Raw genomic sequence first — 21569 nt, 5'->3', positions numbered from 1 at the left:
ACTATATCAGCAAACTGCAGGTTCGCCATACACACAAATCAATCTTCCGATAAAATAGCGGTATTAACAATGGTTTTCCTGCACTAAAAATATTCAGTTTGAAAATAAATCAAGCGAATACTAGAGATCATAAGTCCTGAACCTGCTAAAAAGATCTTGCTACACAGTTCTTTCAATGAGTCATAACACCTGAATTCTAAGATGCCCCTGGCTGAGAAGCACAATCGTACCGGCAGAATCAGAACTTAAGAGGAAGAAGGTTAATCCATCTCATTCGGAATGTTTTATCGTAGAAAAGAGAAACAAGTGCAAAAGCGGGACTTCAAGCCGCTGACTTGACTGGTAACTAGCAAGAAAACGAAAATGAATATCAATATGAAAAGATTAGTATTTGTTAAACCTCCTTTGGTGCCATTTATAGGTATGAGATCGTAACGATATGCTAGACATTTACAGTGGAAAAACAAATTTCTGCTTTGTCAAATACATTGTATACGTTATTGCCAAGATATAAATAAAATATTGCTTACATCAGCAATACATCGACTGCCTGCTAATGAAAATTGCAGAATATTGATAATGCAAATTTAGTAAGATTTCCCAGCTGCATATTTGCGAAAAATCAAATAAGATAATCGGAAAAAAAAAACATTAACTAATACAATGACATAATTCATATCCACACAATATCATGAAGAAGTATCCTCTGCATTCCAATAAAGTGTATACTTACGAATAACCAGAAGTAGATTTAGGCATTTTGTGGTCTGAAGAAGTGCGAATTATAAGGTCCCTCTTCTAATAAACTGATCCCATTCAGTTTCACATTTCAACGCATTTTTAAATTAATCAATAAGATGTATTTTATGTCATTCTTTTATTCTAGTAGCTTTGTGAAAATGTGAAATATTTTTATTTATCATTACTGACCAACAGCCAAGTTTGTATAATATTATTTAAACAGTGGCCCAATGTACCAAACACCAAAGTCAACCTAATAAAACAAATGACCAATTATACTTAATAACATGTTAATCATTATATTACTTCATAATTCCTAGAATGTCATTTTTACATATTGATCTAATAAAGCTTATTAATAATATTTTAATCGACCCGTCTCTGGAAATCTTCAACATCTTCGACATAAATAGGTGCTTAGATTGATTAATTAAAAATCCGCCACTGCATATAACTACTTAAAATTAAATGAGCATGGCTGCAGAAAAACAATTGTACCAATGAATTGTACTATGAAATCTCAGTAGACCACAGACAATTATAAAAATCATTGAAAAATGTAAAATGCATACTATAATATTATAATTCATGTTATATATTACTTTTTTCTTCTTCAGAATATGTCGTTGATCTTCCAAACAAGAAGTTGATTTTAATTCCCTTTCAATAACTAATAATACAGAATTTTTAATTGAAAACCATTACTTCAATCATTTATTCTGTTGTTGCAGAATTTGCTTAGTGAATTTAAAATAAATCGAATGTTCAGATGTATTAATTATTTTATAAGAAATTTATTACTTTTAATTAGAGATGGGCTTTTCTATCTTCGTGGCCATCTCTCCTCTTTTATAATTCTTACAGACAGTAAAATTTAATTTAAACAATGATTAAGTTATCACTTTTTCAGCAGTATTATTGCGCACGATGCCACGCTATTATTAATACGCACAGAGAAATAAATTTCAGACGTGGAAGATAGTCCATCTATAGTCCATCTATAAATATAGTTGAGCTCCAATCACATCGCAATTCATACGTTAGACACAAAGAATTTACATATGTACAAACAATGTATGTATGTATTTACATATGTTATTTTTTTTATGTCTAAAACAGAAAGAATTTGATGTCGAAAAATTTTGGTTTCGAAATTGATATGTCTTAACTTCCGTTGCACAGCAATGAAACAGAGATAATACAATTATTACTGAGTATAAAGATTCTTTTTTAAAAAAAATTTAGAACATACACAACATATCACGTAAAAGTACATATGTTATGAATTAATTAATTTGTAAAATGTTTTATATATCACTTCCTTCTTCACTAATTATTCCAAAAGCAAACGACAATTACGGTTTCTGTAATTGCATTTTAAATAGATTTACAAGGAATTTACGGTGTATATCAACCTAATAATAATAACCTTATTTTTTTTCTCTCTTTTTCATTTTGAATATTTTTAAAAATTATTTTCTATAATTCGTAATTTTATTTCTTAATAAAAAAAATATAAATGTATCGCTACTCGATATTCAAGTTTTTGGCAATATCTGAATCACTCACTACAACTCCAGGATTCCTATCTTCACACATCTGCAGTTCCAAAATTCTTACAGCAATTTACTGAAATTAAGTTAATGGAACCCACGTTTGTTCTTTGACCCCTTACAATCCATCCTGCCGGGGCATAGTAACCAGTCATGCTTTCCTCTAATTCTACTGTGGTTCCTGTTCGCAATCGCCGCATCTCAAGTCGCCTTCTTAGTTTTTACTTTAAGAATATCATAGTTTATATCAGATAATAACATAATCTTCCCTTTCTTGACGTGAAAAAATAATTTGTTGCTTAGAATCATAGAAATAAAATTACGTACTTCGGGCAATACCCTAGTTATGGGACTTTTCTATAAAAGTTCAAATTAAACATGATCATTCTGTTGGATTAAGAATTTTGTAATTCTTATTTTAATTTTCTATGTAACTATGCGTCAGTATTTTGTTTGATTTATATCAACTTATCACCCAATATTCTATTGACGAGTAAAAATATCAAGCGGTAGTTTATTGAAAAATCAAAGGCTCACCAAAAAACAATCCGCCGCTTAGTCCTATTTTTTAGATGGAAATAGATTTTTTTTTTCCTTATTGACATTTTAAAATAACCTACTACTTAAAAAAGGCAGAAGAAAAACGATGAAAAATAGACCAAAAAAATTATAATAGAAATCTCAAATCTCGAAAACTTATTCTCCAAAATATATTGAAGCGACATATAAAACCGGAAATCACAAAAATAAACTGAAATTCAAATCTAGCAAACTGAGATAACTGAATGATTAATGAAAATTAATAATCGGACGTAGTGATGAATTTTAAAACTGTCAAATTGTTAATACTATGATTTGGAAGAGAAACGCCCTGAATTTTTGAAAGCTTAACATATGTGTACATCATTTCTTTGATTAATTTTATATAATAGAAAACTCAATTTAAATATATATATATATCTTTCATAAATAATATATAAACAATAAATTCACTGATTATTTCCAATAATTAAAGACATGTAATAAAAATAATAAATGATAGTTTCTATATATTTAGTGATTCTGTATAGCTAGTTATGAGAGATATCTTTACTGGAAATAATTTACTAGTTTATAAACTGAATTTAAGAAATAGATTTAAAAGTAGAAAATGTTCGGTCAACAATGCAAATTTTAGTATTAAAAGAACAATAATCATTTAATGTACCTTTTGGATAAATATTTACAGTTTTATAATGTTATATATTTTTTTAAAAAAAATTCTCAACACTCAACAGCGTTACCCATTGCACCTTAGAATTATATATATATAAAAAAAACCTTACTATCTTAAGAGATAGCTCAGTAATATAATATTTAATGTAAAAGCAAAACAAAATACTTAACATCTGCGACACGTGTTTAGAAAGGAGAGAATTGTGATTCCGAAAATTACAAGCTTTATTGATCTGTTAACTATACGATGTGTCTCCATCTAAGGCCAACATGCTGGTGTTTCTCTTTTCTAAACAGTGACGAAGAATTTTAGCATCATATAATTAAATAATAGTGAACCTCTCCCGTTTTCCATAATGAGTTCCATTTCGTTTCCATCTCGTATGCTAATGCGAGTAACTATAATTTGTCTCTCGACCAGTATATTATTAAACGTTCGTTTACATCAGTGGTGTTTTATGCACATGCATTAAATCTTCGCTGCTCGTCGTGACTCAATAGTAGATGCATGGTTTCATTTTTTTCCCCTGAAGCAAGCGAAACTCCATTCCAGAACAAAGCAAATCAGTAAATTATTAGTTAACTCACTGTTGAAAATGTGAGCAGAAAATAGCGATACAATGTTTAAGAAACAATGCAATTGGAACAATTTATCTAACCATTCGACAAGTGGATTTCTTTGTATCTTTATTACATGTAATTCTTTTTCAAGAACTAAGTAAATTTATACAATAGACTAATATTTAATTACAAAACAACTATTTTGAATTCCAATTATTGATGCTTTCTAAAATAGTTATTCCACGTACACGCATCATTGAATTTTAGATAAGACCGTCAGCAAACTTGTTTATCAACATCTGCTTTTAGAAAGTCAGAATTTATTTTATTTTCAAACATTTATAATAGCAGTTAATTTAGATTATTTAGATAACCGGAAGAATGTCTTCCAATTATTTTCGTCGTTTATAATACATGCTTTTATGTACGAATTATATTCAATGATGACAGTTCGTGTAATTTTTCTGAAATCTTGTTTACAGTTTCAGTTCAAGCTAAATCAAGCTAAATATCCTTTATTATTATAACAAAACAAAAAAATATTTCAAGTTTGTAATTTGAAATTTCATCTATTTATTTAATAGAATATATTGATGATAATTTTCAAAAGCATTAACACTACAGCCAGATATACAAAACAGCGAAAAGGTCACATTTTATAACATCAAAAAGGGAAAATAGAGAAATTGTTATATTTTCCTGTCTGTATTAATCACTTATTAAAACAATATTTGTTTAGGTGGAAATAAAAATAACGCATATTTAAATGCAGGGGGAAACTCAACTACTCATTTGTCACGTGTCAACAAAATGTACAAAATTATGAGATTTCTTCATGTTCTTAACTAATTCAGTAAAGAAAAATGCAAAGAAATATGTCATTAGATGTGAAAATTATATTATACATAATCTCAAACATTTTAATAAAATTTTAAAAATTTAATAATAAACATCCACTTTAAATCGCAATTTTAAAAAATAAATACTGCTGATTCAATAGTTTGTCTAAACTTTTAGCTGTGAATAATTTATACTCATAGACTGCAATTCGACATATAAAAAACATTCTTTTCAGAACATTTACTGTGAATATGTATCCAAACATAAGTAATAAATGTTCAGCAAAAGCTCTTACTAAATAGTATGAAAAAAAATAATGTCAAAGAATGTTTCCATTGTATAAAATATTTATTACAAAAAAAACTTGTGCATTAAGATTACAATGAATTAACTACATGACTAATTTTTAATATGCTAACATAATTAAGTACTGTTAAAAACTATGTAAATTAAATGATAGTTTTGACATGAAATGTTATAGAATATTACTAAATATAGATTGAATCTGTTAACACGACAGTTTACAAGTTTTTCGTAAATTGTATTATGTTGTTTATACGCAAAATATTTATAATGACTACAGAGACAATTGTAAATTTTGATACATCGTTTCTGTCAATTTTTCAAATTATGATACAATGACAAAAAGTGAACTTTTCACAAGATATAAATCTTTCGTTATACCAGAAAATATGGGAAGATCATGAGCTTGTATTTTATAATGACGAACTTATCCCTAATTCTCACTGAAAATTGTTAAAATTAAATTCCACGGTATTATATACTATGTTTATAAGTCGCTAGTGTATTTTTTTATAATTATTTTTGTAAATTTTATTACAATGGCACTTAGTAATAGAAGATACAATCAAAAACAGGCGGAACATTTTCAACGGAAACAAATAAATTGGTGGTTAATTTTTATGTCAGATTCGTCTAAAACAGAAATTAAAAAAAAAAAAATAATAATAATAAAATTGTAGTAGATACAAATTTCGAAGAATTTATAAAAATTTCGATAAACAATAATTAAAATTTGACCTCATATCAACTAAAACTTATTTTACAAATTCTTTATAATAATCTTCAGAAATTATTAACCATAAAAATATGAGCAGCGTTTCCGATAAGCAGCAACAATAACAACAAAAAAGAGCGAACACATCGCAGAGCAAACAAAAACAAATAGTGAAGTTTACTCACCCACAGGTTTGCCGGTCCGCGAACCGAAATATAAGGACGGAACCAATACGATGGGAGAAACGATTTGGCACACGAGATAAATATAAACACGCTTTAAATCCACAACATGAAATCACGCCGTTTTGATTTTTATAAATAAGAATATTTAATTATTGCAGAGGAGCCGTGAGCGCGATCGTAAAAGCAGAGAACGCATCCATCAAAAACACTACAAACAGAGAGAACGAAAGAACAAATTCCAAGGCACAAGTTTTCATTCGGGCATCCACACACGTTCGCGAACCAAGCAACAACTGGTGATATCCCCGACCCTGCGGCTTCTTTCCGACTTTGCGCGAGGGGGAAGGGTAATTTGCACCCCCCACCCCGCCAGTGCATTTGCGCCACCTCTTCGCCCCCCACACTAGACACCCCATCAAAAGAAGTTCCACTCGCTTTTCTCCCCCCTCTTCTTGTGTGCTGGCTGCTTACTTTTCCACTCGCCTCTCTATTCTCCGTCGTCTACTACCCCCCCCCACGAGTCTCTTGTTTCTGAATGGTTGAAAAACCTTCATCCATGTGACGTATTCGCGAACAATGGGACGGGCCAATCATAATGGCTCAAGCGATCAACTTGCTGAAATGATAATAATAATAAACAAAACCAAAATGAATGAAAAAAAAAAAAAAAAGAGGAAGAGAGGTGCGGGACGAAACTGAAGAAATGAAATAAATAAACAAGAGCGGAAGAAGAGTTCCTTTTCTGTTGTAGAAATATTTCTACGTCTGTAGCTGGCTCGGACACAATCAAACAAGTTTTTAGGAAAGGTAATTATTATAGAATTGTGAATAGCAAGAGAGGGCAGCCAACATATTCCCCCTCCCCAATTTCCAACAAACCTTTTATATTCTTTGCTACCAAGCCTTGGAAGTGAAGCTAATGGATTCTTTTTTTTATTTATTATTCTTTAATTTTTTTATGTGTGACTTTCTTCTCCGATTTCTTTCTATTCCTATTTTGTTTTCGTTACTGAATTTGAAGAGTGACTGAAGTCGCATTGTAAACGATTTTAACAGAATGTACGAACAGAGCGGGGGTAGGAGGGGTGCAAAAGATTTCTTAACTAAATGCATCAGAGAGCCTGGTGCAAATGAGGGGAAGAACCTCTCGGGACTACCCACCCGCCCTCCTTATTTTTTTTCGCCTTGCTCGGCATTTCTTTATTGCTACTTTTTTTTATTCTTTCGCCTTACGTCCGTATATGTGAAGGGATTTAGATGTTAAAAGCTATTTAAGTGGCGGCCCTATTTTATTTTTTATTTTTTTAATCGCAGCAGCTTCGACCAGAAAGTGGTTAAGGCGCAGAGTGCCAGCGATTAAGACAGATTGACAGCACTGATTAATCACCGTTTACAAACCGAATATAAAGAACATTTCTACTGCGAAAAATGGGAATGAGGAGACAAGGAGGTGTAATGAAAAGAGAATCTAACTGCTGCTTCAGTGCTTATTTTTATTCTCTCTATGTATTCCATCCGTACTGTGGCGTCAATTATGTTGGAGAATGACGGGTTCTGTGTCACTTGTTGCTTAAGAAGAGCAGCACATCAAGCGTTGTGAAGTGACAGGAACATAGGAGGGGAATTAAGCAAGCTTTCGAGTTTGCGGCCACGTTTTCCCATTCGGTATTAAATGGGATGTTTGGTGCTGATTGACAGTTAGAGGGGTGGAAAGCTTACCTCGGATACCTTCTTATTTTCGCGGAATAATCCCCCTTGATGGAGATTTTTGACGATTCCCGTTTAATCCCTTAATTAATAAGGGGTACAAGGACACACAACCAAAAAAATGGTGCATTTCATTTCTAATTGCGACAGATGTGAATATGAATGGGAGAAAAAGAAGAAAAAAAATCTTGGTAAAATTTTCCTCAATTAATGTCAAAGTTTACTTTCAAATGACTAATCCTCGTTTTTCTTTCGGAAACGGATGCGTTTGTCAAATATGGAATTACCGATAAGACCATGAGGTGATGCACTTGATCACGTGGGACAAAACGACGTTTGTAAGCTTATTAACCGCAGATTACTCACCGAAATACTTCAATTATTTATTCAGCGATGGTGCCTTTGTTTATTGATTCAAATAACGGATCTTGCTTATGTATAGAGATTCTGTGAACTTAACAACGAGGTCAAGCAATACTTTCAAAGCAATCAAGATTTAAAAAAAAAAATTGATAGAATAAAATGAACATCCTTTATATAAACTGCGCAAAATAAAGTTTTTTGTTTTACAGTAAAAAGTAAATGAATGGATTATAAATTAAAACACATCCTTCGATTAGAAAAAATGAAATAGTGCATTATTATTGTCATGATAAACATTGACAAAAGAAATGATCGTATAGCAATCCATTATACTGATATTCATTTTTAACCAGTTAATTATTTCTATCTCTTCGGAAAATACGTATCTAAATTGTTATGTATATCATGTCATGTATAAATATATATCATATAAATATAATAATTAATTAATTATAAATAAAATAATTAAACAATTGTTATATAAATTTAATAATTGCCATAGAATAAACTCGTCATAACGCAAAATGTTGTACTTTTTCCATGACGAGTATACTCGTCAAAAACAGTTAATTGGTTAACTTAGATACGTTTGAAACATTTTCTTCAGAAGAAATATTGGTAGTTTCAACTTTTATGGATACAGTATCATTCATTAATTTTACATTCAGTTTAATTTACCGTACAGTTTTTTTCAATACTGTTTAATTTACCGTGAAACAATTTTTTGGAATCGATTTATTTTTTTTAATATTGAAGAATCTTTAGAAATTAAAATTTCCTATCTGGCTTTTTACTGAAATTTTCATTTGGACTTGTTGAGTTTTATCAATTTATCTTATCCCATAGGAATGAATCCTGTAATTTCAGATGGCAAATATGACAACCGAGTAAAAAAATTCCAAATTTCCATGCCACCAACAGTTTCAAAATATCGACAGACACAACGAATCTATCTCTAACACCAGATCTTGATATTGTGAACTTAATCACCAACTGACTATGCCTTTCAGTTAACTATGGATTCTAAAATTTTTGTACATGAATTATTTATTAATGCAGGGCTTTAATTATGCGTTCCATTTCATGATACCTGTTTCGCTTTAACTAAAATTACAGAAAGAAAAAATGGAAAGTTTGTGATAGTTTAATGTATACATAATTAAGCAAAAAGGACAGCATAATGTATCAGGAATTTGAAGTTTTGATTGCTTGATGGCAGAATTCAAAATTTAGTGGCCCATGCATGAAAAATCTGATTTTGCATCCTAAAAAGTCCAACGTCAAAAAACGATTAAATAAATTAGATTTGGACATATCTGAAGCCAGTTTTGATGGTTTGGTATGGAAAATCAATGACAGAAAGCTAATTTCACATTTAATTCTAAAAACCAAAATCGTAAAGTCTGTTCTCACAAGTTCACTGTACATAATGTGAAAATAATATTACACATTAAATCAATATAGCATTCATAATTATAGACTTTGATTGAGTTAAGTTCACAGTATCGAAAAAGTTACGTGATGCCATTCGGGTTTTCATATAAAAAATTCTGCGAAATGAAACTTTAATAACAGTAATGACGTAGCAAGTAACCCCGCTCAGAATATGGTGCTGTTTTTTTCACCCTTCCCCCTAAATGTTTGATTTTAAAAATTAACTAAAATTAAAGTTTTTTCTTCATTGCACATCTGTACTCCCCATTACGCCACAGAGTATTATCCCGCTTTCAAATTCCCGTCGTTTACATTTTTTTGGGATCCACATAGGTTAAGTTTAAGTGGCAATTATTCTAATTACATCTCATTGTTTACATTTTCCCTAGTTAAAGCTATTATTTCTTCTAGACGTGTCTTGAAAAATGTGGGAGAATCATTCTATCATAAATAAACCAGCAGATGTAGACACCCCCAAAACTTTCTCGCATACTCTTCTAATAATTTTGTCATCCAGAGAACGTCTAGCATGGCATTGGCGTACAATAGTTACGAAATAGGAACTTTTGGCACGAATTTAGCATTTTTACTGAATTTATCATGTCATCCTTAGCAGTTTTTTTTTTTTTTTTTTTGGCGATTAATACCTGACATGCAGCCAATCGTATCCAAAAATCGAATTTATGCTTTAGACACGGTTTTCTAAATCAATTAGAATGAAAGATTTGACACAGAATTGCATTAGGTAGTCACAAAATCTCATGGCGAATTTGATATATTTAAGTCATTCTGTTTTTGAATTATGGTCTTTAAGTATTTCTGAAAGTAAAGACCGACAGACAATCAACCCGTAATTAGATTTGGCGAAACATTTGATAGATATCTACAGATTTTTATCCATCTAGCTCTCTTCGTTTTGTAGTTATCGTGTTGAATTATATTAGAACAGCTGGACAGACGAACTTCTTCTGAACATATTTCACTCAAAATTTGATAAAAATCTCGAAATCTTCAACCGTTTAAGCTCAAAGCGTTTTTTAGTAATCTTTGTAGCAGACAAACAGACGGACATTTTCCAAAAATGTGTTTTCCGAGCTCATGTAAGTCTAAAACACGGAAATTCGTCAAAATTCCGATTTCGAATTTTTTGACGATTACTCTACTTTCTCTATACTATGTTTACGAGAAAATAAAAATCTAGGTTATTTAATTTCCTAGAATTCCTGCTTTAAGACGCGTAGGAGCACATCAGTTATTCGACTACATGTAGTTTTTTTTTCGAAGTGTCAATTTGAATTGCCATTGGCAATAAGTTGATTTGCTTGTTTATATTTTATGAACTTGCAATATATTTTGATATTCAGGACCATTTTATTAAAAAATCCTGATCTAAAAAAATGAAAGAATAAGGTTCTTATTTTTATCCTCATACTTTGCGAGAAGTGAAATGATTAATTTTACTCTTAATATTTTTTCTATATATTTAAGTTGGGGAATAGAAAGTCAATTCCCATTTTGTTAATCATATCTTTCTTTTCTTTTCTTTCTCTTACTTTCCCATTTGGGTACTACAAATTCAGAAAATATAGTAATTGTACCAAAATTCGACATCGAAATTTTCATGAATCTTCTAGGATATCCATTTCCCAAACATTTTAATAAAAGAAATATTTTTTGGAATTATCTGTTATTATAATTCGGACTTATTATTTTATACCGATTTAATCACTAGAATTATTGATATAGATCACATTTTGGCATAAATTTATAATCGGACTGAGAGTCTGCCGGAATGTATTATTGTGTACGTGAGCATAATGACTCAAAATTACAAAAAGCTTGATGCATGAATTTTAATATGAGATCTTTAAATTAAAACTGATTAACAGGGAAATCGGTAGAAGGGAGGAGAGGTATTGTTTCAAAATGCGTGTTTGTATCACTCGCTATACTGGCGTTCTCGGATTCGAAAACCTTCGCGCTTTTGCGTGTGCCTCAAAGTGCGTTTATTTAATCAAAATAGGGGTGAGAGGAAAGATGAAAGGAGGAGATGTTTACATTTAACAAAAACATCAACCCTTTTCGGGTAGGCGGGTCGTTGTGGAGCAGATCAAGACCAATAAGATGAAATCGGATTATACACGAAAAAAGCATAAAAACTGCGTATAGCTCGTAATATTGTCGGGAAAAAAATTATAATTTATAATAAAAAATTTGGAACAATTTATCAATATGCAAGTTTGATCTAAAATAAAATAGTACGATCAAAAACAACATAATATTCACATATACGTGGGAAAAAAAAGCTGAACAAAAAAGTATCTAATGGGGCAGAATAGAGATCAAAGAATGACAAAAAAAAAAAAAAAAATGAAATATGCGCATTTTTTAACTCTCACCCCTTAACGAGACAAAATCTTCGAAAAGTGATAGTCTCGGGATACTGAACGAATAGTAGGTACGTTGAAACTAAACTTAAAACACGCCTTTAAAACACATTATAATTTATGAGACATTCGAGGAAAAACAATTCTGCTAGTTAATATCCTGTTCCATGAGAAATATTTTGAATTATGCCTCTTCAAATTTTGATTCATGTTGCTTGTGTCCAAATCTAGCACAAGGAAGGAAGTTTTTTCCAAAAATGTTTGAATTAATGTTAAGTTCTTAAGGAATATTTCAAATACATAAGGATGGACATTTTATTTGGTAGTATAAAGAAAATCTGACAACAAAATTTTTCAATGGGCTCACTCTTGAAATGACTTTATAGCGAGTAAACTGAAAATCACAGAAAATCCAATTGTTTGAAAAAGTCGATAATCCTTACAAAACAGAAAAAAAGAAAAACTTCTGCTGATTAATATCCTGTTTCATGAGAAATATTTTGAATTAAGCCTCTTCAAATTTCGATTCATACTGCTTGCGTCCAAATCTAGCAGAAGAAAGCAAGTTTTTTTCAAAACTTTTCGATTTAAGGTTAAGATCCGTATGAATATTTCAAACACATAAGGATGGATGTTTCTATTGGTAGAGTAAAGAAAACCTGTCAGTAATACTTTTCAATGCACTCAGTCTTTAAGTGATTTTATAGCGGATAAACTGGAAACCACAGAAAATCCAATCGTTTGAAAAAGTCGATAATTCTTACAAAAAGGGGGAGGGGAGAATCATGATTATAAAAGTCGAAAAACATCTGTGGACATTGTGTCTGGTGACTTCTGCTTGTGTGGGCCGGCTTTGGTTCAAGAAAATTGAATTGATGCATATCCATTTATTTAAGTTTTCTTACCTAAACACTCTTGTCCTGATGTCCATCCTTTCAGAAGACGCTCTTTTTCCCAAAGGCAGGAGGTGAGGTGATGGATGTGCCCCATCCAAAGTGAATGGTGGATGATTCCGTAATGGAGTTTTCGTTGCAGGGAAGGTTTTTTTTTCTGCTTTGTTTTGCTTCTGCAGTTCTGACCGTGAGACCGAAGTTCTTGTTTTGGTGACAAAAGGGAGATCATTAGGTGGTTTCAATCCTGATGGATTCCCAAGAAAGTGAGCCCCGGAATTCCATCAATTGAAACGTTCCCAGGTAACTTACTGGCATTGATGGATGGCGGATGTTTCAGATCTATGTTTGGAACTGGTATTGATTGTGTAAAACTTGTAGCAATGGACCATGTCTTGCATCCACAACAAGAATGCTCAGCCAGAGAGTCCCAAACTAATTGGATTTGAAGCTTCACTGACTATGGGACTGTTTATTCTTTCGACTGAATTGTTTAAACTGTATGCTTATTTAAGAAAGTACAATATTGAATCAGCATCCACAAATTAACGTTACTAATTGTGCGTGTATCCGTAAATTATTTGTTCCTTCGCTAATGTCTTTTAAATAACGTAGTTTGGCAACTAACCCTTTCAAATGATTATTTGGTTTACATTCTTATATTACTAACATTAAGCATTATTTACTTATGATTAGTGAATCAATCACACTTATACACTCACATCTTTATTTCGTAATCACTTTATTTGAACATCCACCTTTTTACTACTTTTTCATATTGTAGAGAAAGTATAATAACCGTCAAAAATTTCGAACTCGTGATTTTGACGAATCTCCACATTTTAGACCTCTTCTTCCACATTTTAGAAAACATATTTTTGGAAAATGTCCGTCTATCTGCATGGCTGTGACAAAGATAACTTAAAAACGCTTTGATATAGGTGATTGAAATTTACTATACAGCCTTAATATTAAATTAGTAGATTTCTATCACATTTTGAGCAAATTCCGAGCAGAGATAGTATGTCTGTCCGGTTGTTCGAATATAAGTTAACACTATAACTTCAAAACTGAGGGAGCTATATAGATAAAATTCGATACATAGAATTAACATCTATAGTGTAGACCTTTCAAATTTTGTGCCGAATCCAACAAAGGATTGACCGTCTGTTAGAAAGCATGTAAATGTGTCATTTCAGAAATATGTAAACGTGATATTTCAAAGACGCTCTGACTTAAAATATATCGAATTTGGTATGGGATTTTGTGACAGCAATTGTCATTTTATATTATGTATAGTTTTGTGTCAAAATTTTGTTTCAATCGGTTGGGAAGAAGACGTCTAAAACGGGTTCGATTTTCGGATTCTAATAACCGCATGCTAGGGATTACACGATAGTCAAATTGTCAAAAAACTCGCCAACGATGACAGATAGATTCAGTAAAAATACTATATCCATCTCAAAGGTTAATATTTCGTAACTATTGTCAGCCAATGCCATGCAAGGCGCTGTCTGGCATGACAAGTTTATTAGAAAGTATGCGAGAAAGCGTTGGAACCATGCCCATTATCTTTTCATAAATTTTCTTTAAATAAATAGAAATTAAAGTTATTAATAAGTTATTGTTTCTTCATGCTGCATATAGAATTAATTCGCTTTTTTTAAAAGTAAAAATAACTTGCAAATATAATTATTAGTTCATTTCTACTAACCTGAAGATATGATAGGTCGAAATAACCGAAAGCAACTTTGGCGAGTAGATATTTTCAGAATGTCCATAAATGTCGTAATAAAAGATGGCTAGAATTTGATACGAACCAGTGACGGTTCTTATCAATTTTTTTCTCTTTTCTACGCTTCTTTTTTCTCTCTCTCTCTATCTCTATTAGTCCAAATTTGTGTGGGAAAATATTTATAAAGACCAAATTTTAATCGCACATGATAATATCTATGAAACAAAAAAAAAACATTAAATAATGATGCTATAAAATTAAATCACAATTATAAATTTGATATTCAATAAAGCAAATAACACTGACATTTACCAGCGCTGCTTAACCTTTATTTCACTTTTCGTAACTGATAAAAGGTATCAAAAAGAACTGCCCAAGAAAAGTATTTATGGGGATTAAATATATATATATATATATTATTTTCTCGTATACGAAATGTACAAAGAGAAAGTATTGCAAAGTAAATTTTAAAAAAATTAAAAATTTTAACAAATCTCTACGTTGCAGATTTTCCAGAGTCTGAAAAACACATTTTCAAAATGATGCCTGTCTATGAGCAACGCTTTGAGCTAAATTGCTTATTAGATATATTTCTATCAAATCTTGCTTGAATTCTGACGAAGTTTGTTCCTGCGACTACCGAATACGAATGAATACAATAATTACACAACGAAAAAGAGCCAGATGAATAAAATTTTATCGAAAGATTATAATCAAAATTATAGATCGGCGTTAAATTTGGAAACAAATCCGTCATGGGATTGACCGTCTGTCACTCTGTATTTTTTACATGCATGTAAATGTGATAACTTAAAAATGCAGTGACTTAGATAAATCAAATTTGGTATGTGGTTTATAGATCTATGTCAAATTTTTATTCCAGTCATTTGGAAAAAGTCATCGAATAAGTATTCGATTATCTGGCATCTTTGTCAACGATTAATCGCTAAAGATATCATGTAAGATTCAGCAAAAACATTGGATATCGTCAAAGATCGATTTTTTTATAGTTATTGCTCGCCAAGGGCATGCAATTAATAAACAAATACGGGCTTTCTTCAGTGTACTATGAAGAACACAACTCTTGCGTGTGCAAAAAAAAAAAAACTTTAAAAAAAATGGTGCTTACTACCTTACCCAAGATTCCTAATTTTATGCGGAGGAAGAAATTATTACAAAGTATGCGAGAAAATTTCGGGGGGACTGTATCCGCTGCTTTGTTATCTGTTTACAGTGATTCTATGTATTTTATAAAGTTACAAATAGCCATATGAAGCAATGATGCCCAAAAACTGCTATAATGGTCAATCTTTGCAAGCATGATCAGGTAGGGAACGCTTTCTATGAAAATGAACCACAGTTGCAACTGAATAGGTTAACTTAAGGCGACAGTCTTTTCGTTCAAGAATTTATACTTTTCACAAATAAAAAGAAACCAAGGATGTGTTGGGAATGGGACAAGGTGATAAAAATTATTAACGCTTTTGTAGAAAGACGGCGACAGTCAGAAATGTCTTACAGGCCTTTGCTGATAGCATTAGGTTTGATATTCTCCCTCTGATTCTACAAAAGTACTAATGTTCAGAGCATCGAGATGCATTTAATTAGATGGAATTATACTTCTAACTCTGCATTATTGTTATAATTAAGATTGCTTTCTGGATTTGTATTGTAATCAAGTCAATCGCCTAAATATTTAGTGTATTTAGAAATATTTGATTAATAACAATTAACAAGTAATCTTGCCCCATTTTAATGAATTAATTTACAATAAAATCATTTTGGCATTCTGTGTTGTAATATAATATTAAAGAATTTAATATACGCAAGTATAATGAAACTTTCTGAGAAAAAAAAACTTTTTCTGATTTATAAATTTAAAGAATATATATCTTTTTAAATATATGCTTCGAAAAGTACATTTTCTTCTTTCTTAAAATAGGCATGTGAATTCTTCAGTTAGATTGAAATAAATGTTATTTTAACAAACGATTTAAACAAACAAAAGGACCAATCGATGTGTATATTTCGCACGCAAATACTACTACTGCTATTAATATATAATAAAGTGTGTCCTAAAATTAACTCAAGACTTGGTCACCATTCATGCAGTAAAGTGTTAGCAACCCTATTAAAAAATATTTCACAGCTGATAGTTTAAGGTTAGTAAAAATGGAGAGGTACACGATAGAACAACATGCTTTTCCAGTTGAACAATATTTCAAAAATAATGAAAGTCTGACAATCATTGTCCAAAAATTTGAGAATTGGCCTCCTAGATCGTATGATGTAGCACCATTGGATTTCTTTTTATGGGGTTATTTGAAGTCAAAAGTCTATGTCAACAAGCCCAAAGGCACGTGTGCATTGAAGGAGGAAATTTAACGCTGCAGCAACGAAATTCAGCCAAATTATGTATAATGTTGAAGGAAAATTTCGATAAAAAGAGTGCGTATATGCCAGCCGTGGAGGCCATTTGCCCCATGTTTTATTCTATACATAATCTTATTCTGTGTACCTTACGATTCAATAAAAATATAACAATTTAAAGAAAATGTTGTTTTTTTTTAAATTTTAATTCACATCTTGTGTTAACACGTTGTTCTATCGTGTAATCTCCATTTTTACTAAGCCTACAACACATCAGCTGTCAAATGGTTTTTTTTAGAATAAGGTTGGCAACACTTCACTGCACGAATGGTGGCAAATTCAAATCTAGCGTTAATTTTAGGACACCCTTTAATAATATATTTTTAGCATCAAATCATTGCGATTATGATGGAGTTTATTTAAATATCTCATAATACTTTTCTCATTAAAATACCATGCAGAATTTTAAATTATATAAATATGGAAGTAATAAAAAAAAAGCCGAATGCAAAAGAAAAGCGTAAATAAGTATAATGTCGGAAATTTTTAGATTAAAATTTATATTATGCATTTTCTTTTCTATTAAATTCGCGAAATTGATGAGCTTCATTTAATGAAACTGTGGCAAGTAAATGAAATCAAATCAATGAATAATAAGCGCAAACGATTTCAAAACCAATTTTCTTTCATTAAGTAAATTCATTAACTTTTGTAAGGTTACAGTGGTGGCGGAGGCTGAGTCAGCAGATGAAATTTCACCTGCTCATTGCCAGAAAACGATTACTTGTCTGAAATCGTTTAAGCGCGGCATTTTAAATTATTTACTTCCGCAATAGAAGTAAGTGGAATGAAGGAAAAACTTCAAAAAACGCCAAATTCTACATTAAAGTCCCAAAAAATCACGACTCTCGTAAATAACAAACTACGCGTCACCAACATTTCCGATTTGATATTTCCTCTCCCCCTCCTTCAATCCCCCCCCCCCTTTCCCGTCTCATTTCAAATTCCCCAGACTCGAGTCTCTTCGGAAAACAAGTTGAAAGGCCAGGCGGAAATTACGATAATACACCGAACCTTGCCGTAAGATGTGCAGAAGAAAAAGTGGAAAAATAAAATAAAACCCCAGCTGACTAAATGTAGTTTTTACCAAACCATAGGAGCCCCGCTGCACATTAGAAGGTCGTGACCCGAAGAGGGGGGTAGGGAGGGGTCAAGAAAAATCACGGGCACTTAAAAGGCCAGAGTCACGTGAAAACGACCCAGCTTGCACATCGCGTTGCCATTTTCAGAGTATCAATAAACGTCGTAATAAAAGATGGCCAAGCTTTTGATATGGTACAACGCTCGACGTCGCAGCAGATGAAGCGAGCTTCGGATAGGTTTTAGAGAAATCTTCCTTTTTTTTCAATCACAGCTGAATGCGTTTCGTTCTTTCGTGTTTATCGAAGGCAGATTTTTTTCCCAATCTCTTAAAAGGTTTCCAATTGTCAGATTACGTAAGCTTCATTCTTTCGTGATCTTTTCGGCAGATTTCCATAAAACGGCTGGAATACATTCTTTTTTTTTTTTTTTTTTTTTTCGTAGTTGGATTTTCTTTTTATCCTAACCTTCTGAAACAAAAGCATACCGTGGGAAATCAAACAGGCGTCTGCTTATCTCATAGTTTGTAGCGGCTCTAAATAAGTAAAGAAACTGAATCGCTTTTGATTAGGTTTTGTTCTTTTCTTGGAGAGCTGTGGTGCCAGTGAAACAAATTGAACTCATCCATTTGGATGCACTAAGCGCAGATAAAGAAGTATTTATCGAATTATCAGGGACAAAGGAAGTTCGCAGGCCCCATTGGAATAGTCTCCTTGGTTGGACTTCAGCAATATACACCTTTTATTCTTTAGTTCATTAAAGGTAGAATAGAGATATGAGGGCGGTTTTGAGACACTTTTTTGCAGTTATATTTATAATAATGACAATAAAAACAGCAAAGAAGCTAGTAATATTCGAACTGATGGAGCAAGATATACAACATAGATTCGAACAGTAAAACTTATTATCCAAGTTTTTATTAAACAAGATCTCTATTATCTAAATATAAAGACTAGAGCAAAGTTTTATCGTTTTTTAATTAAATCGGCTAATTTTCCAAAAAGGGTCTCAAAGTTGGCTTGGCTTCTAGGTCGTTATTGAGAGATGGTCTTTTATAACTTCAGAAGTTTCTTAGAAAAAAAAAACAGTTAAATTCTTAGCATTTCAGTAATAAAGCGAGCAAATGACATTCAATTTCACACACACACACAAATAGCACCTTAATTTTGTCGAAAATTTTATTAACTTTCGAGAGGGGGAATATTCTTAAAGAACACCTGGGAAAATGTAGAAGAAATAAGAAAAAATAGAAACCTAACATGACTTCGGAATTTGCAAAAATTTTAATGCATGAGAGAATTTGTGAACTTATTTTAATAATTTCAAAGAAACAAATTTGGGAAAATCTAATCAACGGAAAAGAAATTACGTTTTTCGATACAGACTCGTTAACTGTATTTTCGATTATCCGTCATGATTATGTTCCCAAACAGATTGGATAATCGCGATGCTAATGTAATTGAAGCACTTTTGAAATTATCCTTTTTGCAATATAATTAATTTTCAAATTGTATCTTCTCAGTATTGCTTTTTTATTATTTCAATTTCTTGTATATTCACGAGAGAATTTGTAAAAAATTGCGTATATATCATGGAATTAATAAACAAATTTTTTTAATATAAAATCTGACAAGATCAATTTCTGAGGCTTGGACTAGAAGGAAAAAGTAACACTAATTCGGGTCAGATTTGTATTGCTTGTCTCAGTACATAGAAGTAATGAAAAAAAAAAAAAAAATGTATAAATTGCAATTATGAATAGAAAATTTTGTCTTTTTAAAATTGTTCTTACATTCAGACACTTTCCGAATAACATGAAATTTTTTTTTAATTCATGTTAATATTCTGCCATTAACTTTTAATTAATGTCAGAATATTAATTTCTGAATAACCGTAAACGGTTATTCAGGAGATATCCGTTGGTTCGTACGGAAGATTTACATGTTTAATATGGGAATTGTAAACATGCTGTCATACACAGATTTCTGGGTAAAATTGAAATAAATTAATTGATATAGATTTTTAAGAAATGATTAAAGAATTTCTAAGAAAATGTGAATATATTATACATATCTACTTAGTATATATACTCAAAAATATTTACTATAATTTTAAACCAATTGTCAATTAAAAGTTTAATTAGTTCCAATAATGACCAAAACATTAAAAAGCTTCTTAGCCGGGTTTTAGAGAATAAAACTCAAACTGAGCTCTTTTCATATCTTTCTAATAAATTTGATAATGATGAAATCTAACATCTTTTCTAAAATATTTAGATGATAATCCACTTATAGACTGCGAAATGATCCAATCAACGGTACAGGACGAAGATTTAATCCAAACAAAGAGCATGTGAGGTACAAACATGTAATAAAAACTTAAAATATATGAATTTTTAATATCTATAAGTAAAAAAAAAAACAAATTCAAAAATTTTAATTAGAAACGCGCTTTACAAATGCGCATCAGCCTTCATTATAAAACTGGTATAGGAATGGAAAGAATAGTTGCGCGAAAAGGGAGTGAACTATGAAGACAGTTTAAGGAAAAAATAAGAATGTAGATGAAAATGCAAATTTATCAATTAATTTCTTAAATTAACAGAATTATAGCAATAATTAACTGTTTTGATATGATATTTTCAATAAATATTTTTGTTTTTCAGACGACAAAACCCCAAAATATAAATAATCTCACTATTCTTCACTATATTCTCATCTGGAACAGTGATAATCGAAATAAAAAATTCACCTCTTCTGAAGCGCTAAAAATGCTTAACAAATGGATATATGTACCAACGCGTTTCTTACGTATGATCATCAGAATCCTAGGATGACATCATCACTCGACGAATCTCAAGAAATCGTAAATGTAAACCAACACTTGAAGTATAAGAATTCTACGAATTTTTACCACCAGTCATTGCAGGGGTGCACGACCCAAAGCCACAATAGCGAGACTGCTTGATCCTTGGTTCTTTCCGAGATGACTGACTGTCTTGGATCACTGTAATGCCAGTCCACGATGAGCTTGAACAAGTGCGAGCGCATTTTAAATGCCTTGCACAAAAAATAAAGTAACATATTTTTTTTCTCTCTCTCCCTGATGGAAGAAGAAACCTGTTCTTTTTTCCGTCTTACACATCACTCAGCTATTCCTTCTTTTCAATGTCTATCAGGTAAAAGAAAGTGGGGGTTGAATATTTTTCAGAGAGTTCCGTTTCTTTTCTTCCCTTTCTTCTCGACTGAGAAAAGAGATTAGGCATCCGACGGGGGGGGGGGGAGAAGGGGCAAAATCCAAGAGGGGGGCAGAAAGCCCCTCAGGTAGACACCGCGAAACAGATAGGGGCTGGTGATCGGAGGCATAATGACTGCCTCCAGGTAATTCGAGAAAAGCCTTAAACGTGCCTTTGGGACAGATCCTTCAAAAC

At 31.5% G+C, this 21569-nt stretch overlaps 1 protein-coding gene across 6 annotated transcripts in view; it reads right to left on the bottom strand.

Moving 5' to 3' along the window:
• LOC129965492 (plexin-B-like) overlaps positions 1-21569 on the bottom strand; it is a 734796-nt gene that overhangs the window by 62714 nt on the left and 650513 nt on the right. The window contains exon 1 of one of the 6 annotated variants that reach the window (XM_056079428.1): positions 6114-6467. The exons of the other annotated variants lie outside the window; for them this stretch is intronic. The gene's annotated coding sequence lies outside the window, so the exon portion shown is untranslated. Of the gene's footprint in view, positions 1-6113; positions 6468-21569 lie in introns of those variants that run through there. 6 annotated transcript variants of the gene reach the window in all.

Source organism: Argiope bruennichi, chromosome 4, assembly GCF_947563725.1.
Source record: "Argiope bruennichi chromosome 4, qqArgBrue1.1, whole genome shotgun sequence".
Classification (NCBI taxonomy): domain Eukaryota; kingdom Metazoa; phylum Arthropoda; class Arachnida; order Araneae; family Araneidae; genus Argiope; species Argiope bruennichi.
Note: the sequence above shows the minus strand (reverse complement) of the source record. Positions and strands in the feature narration are given on the sequence as shown.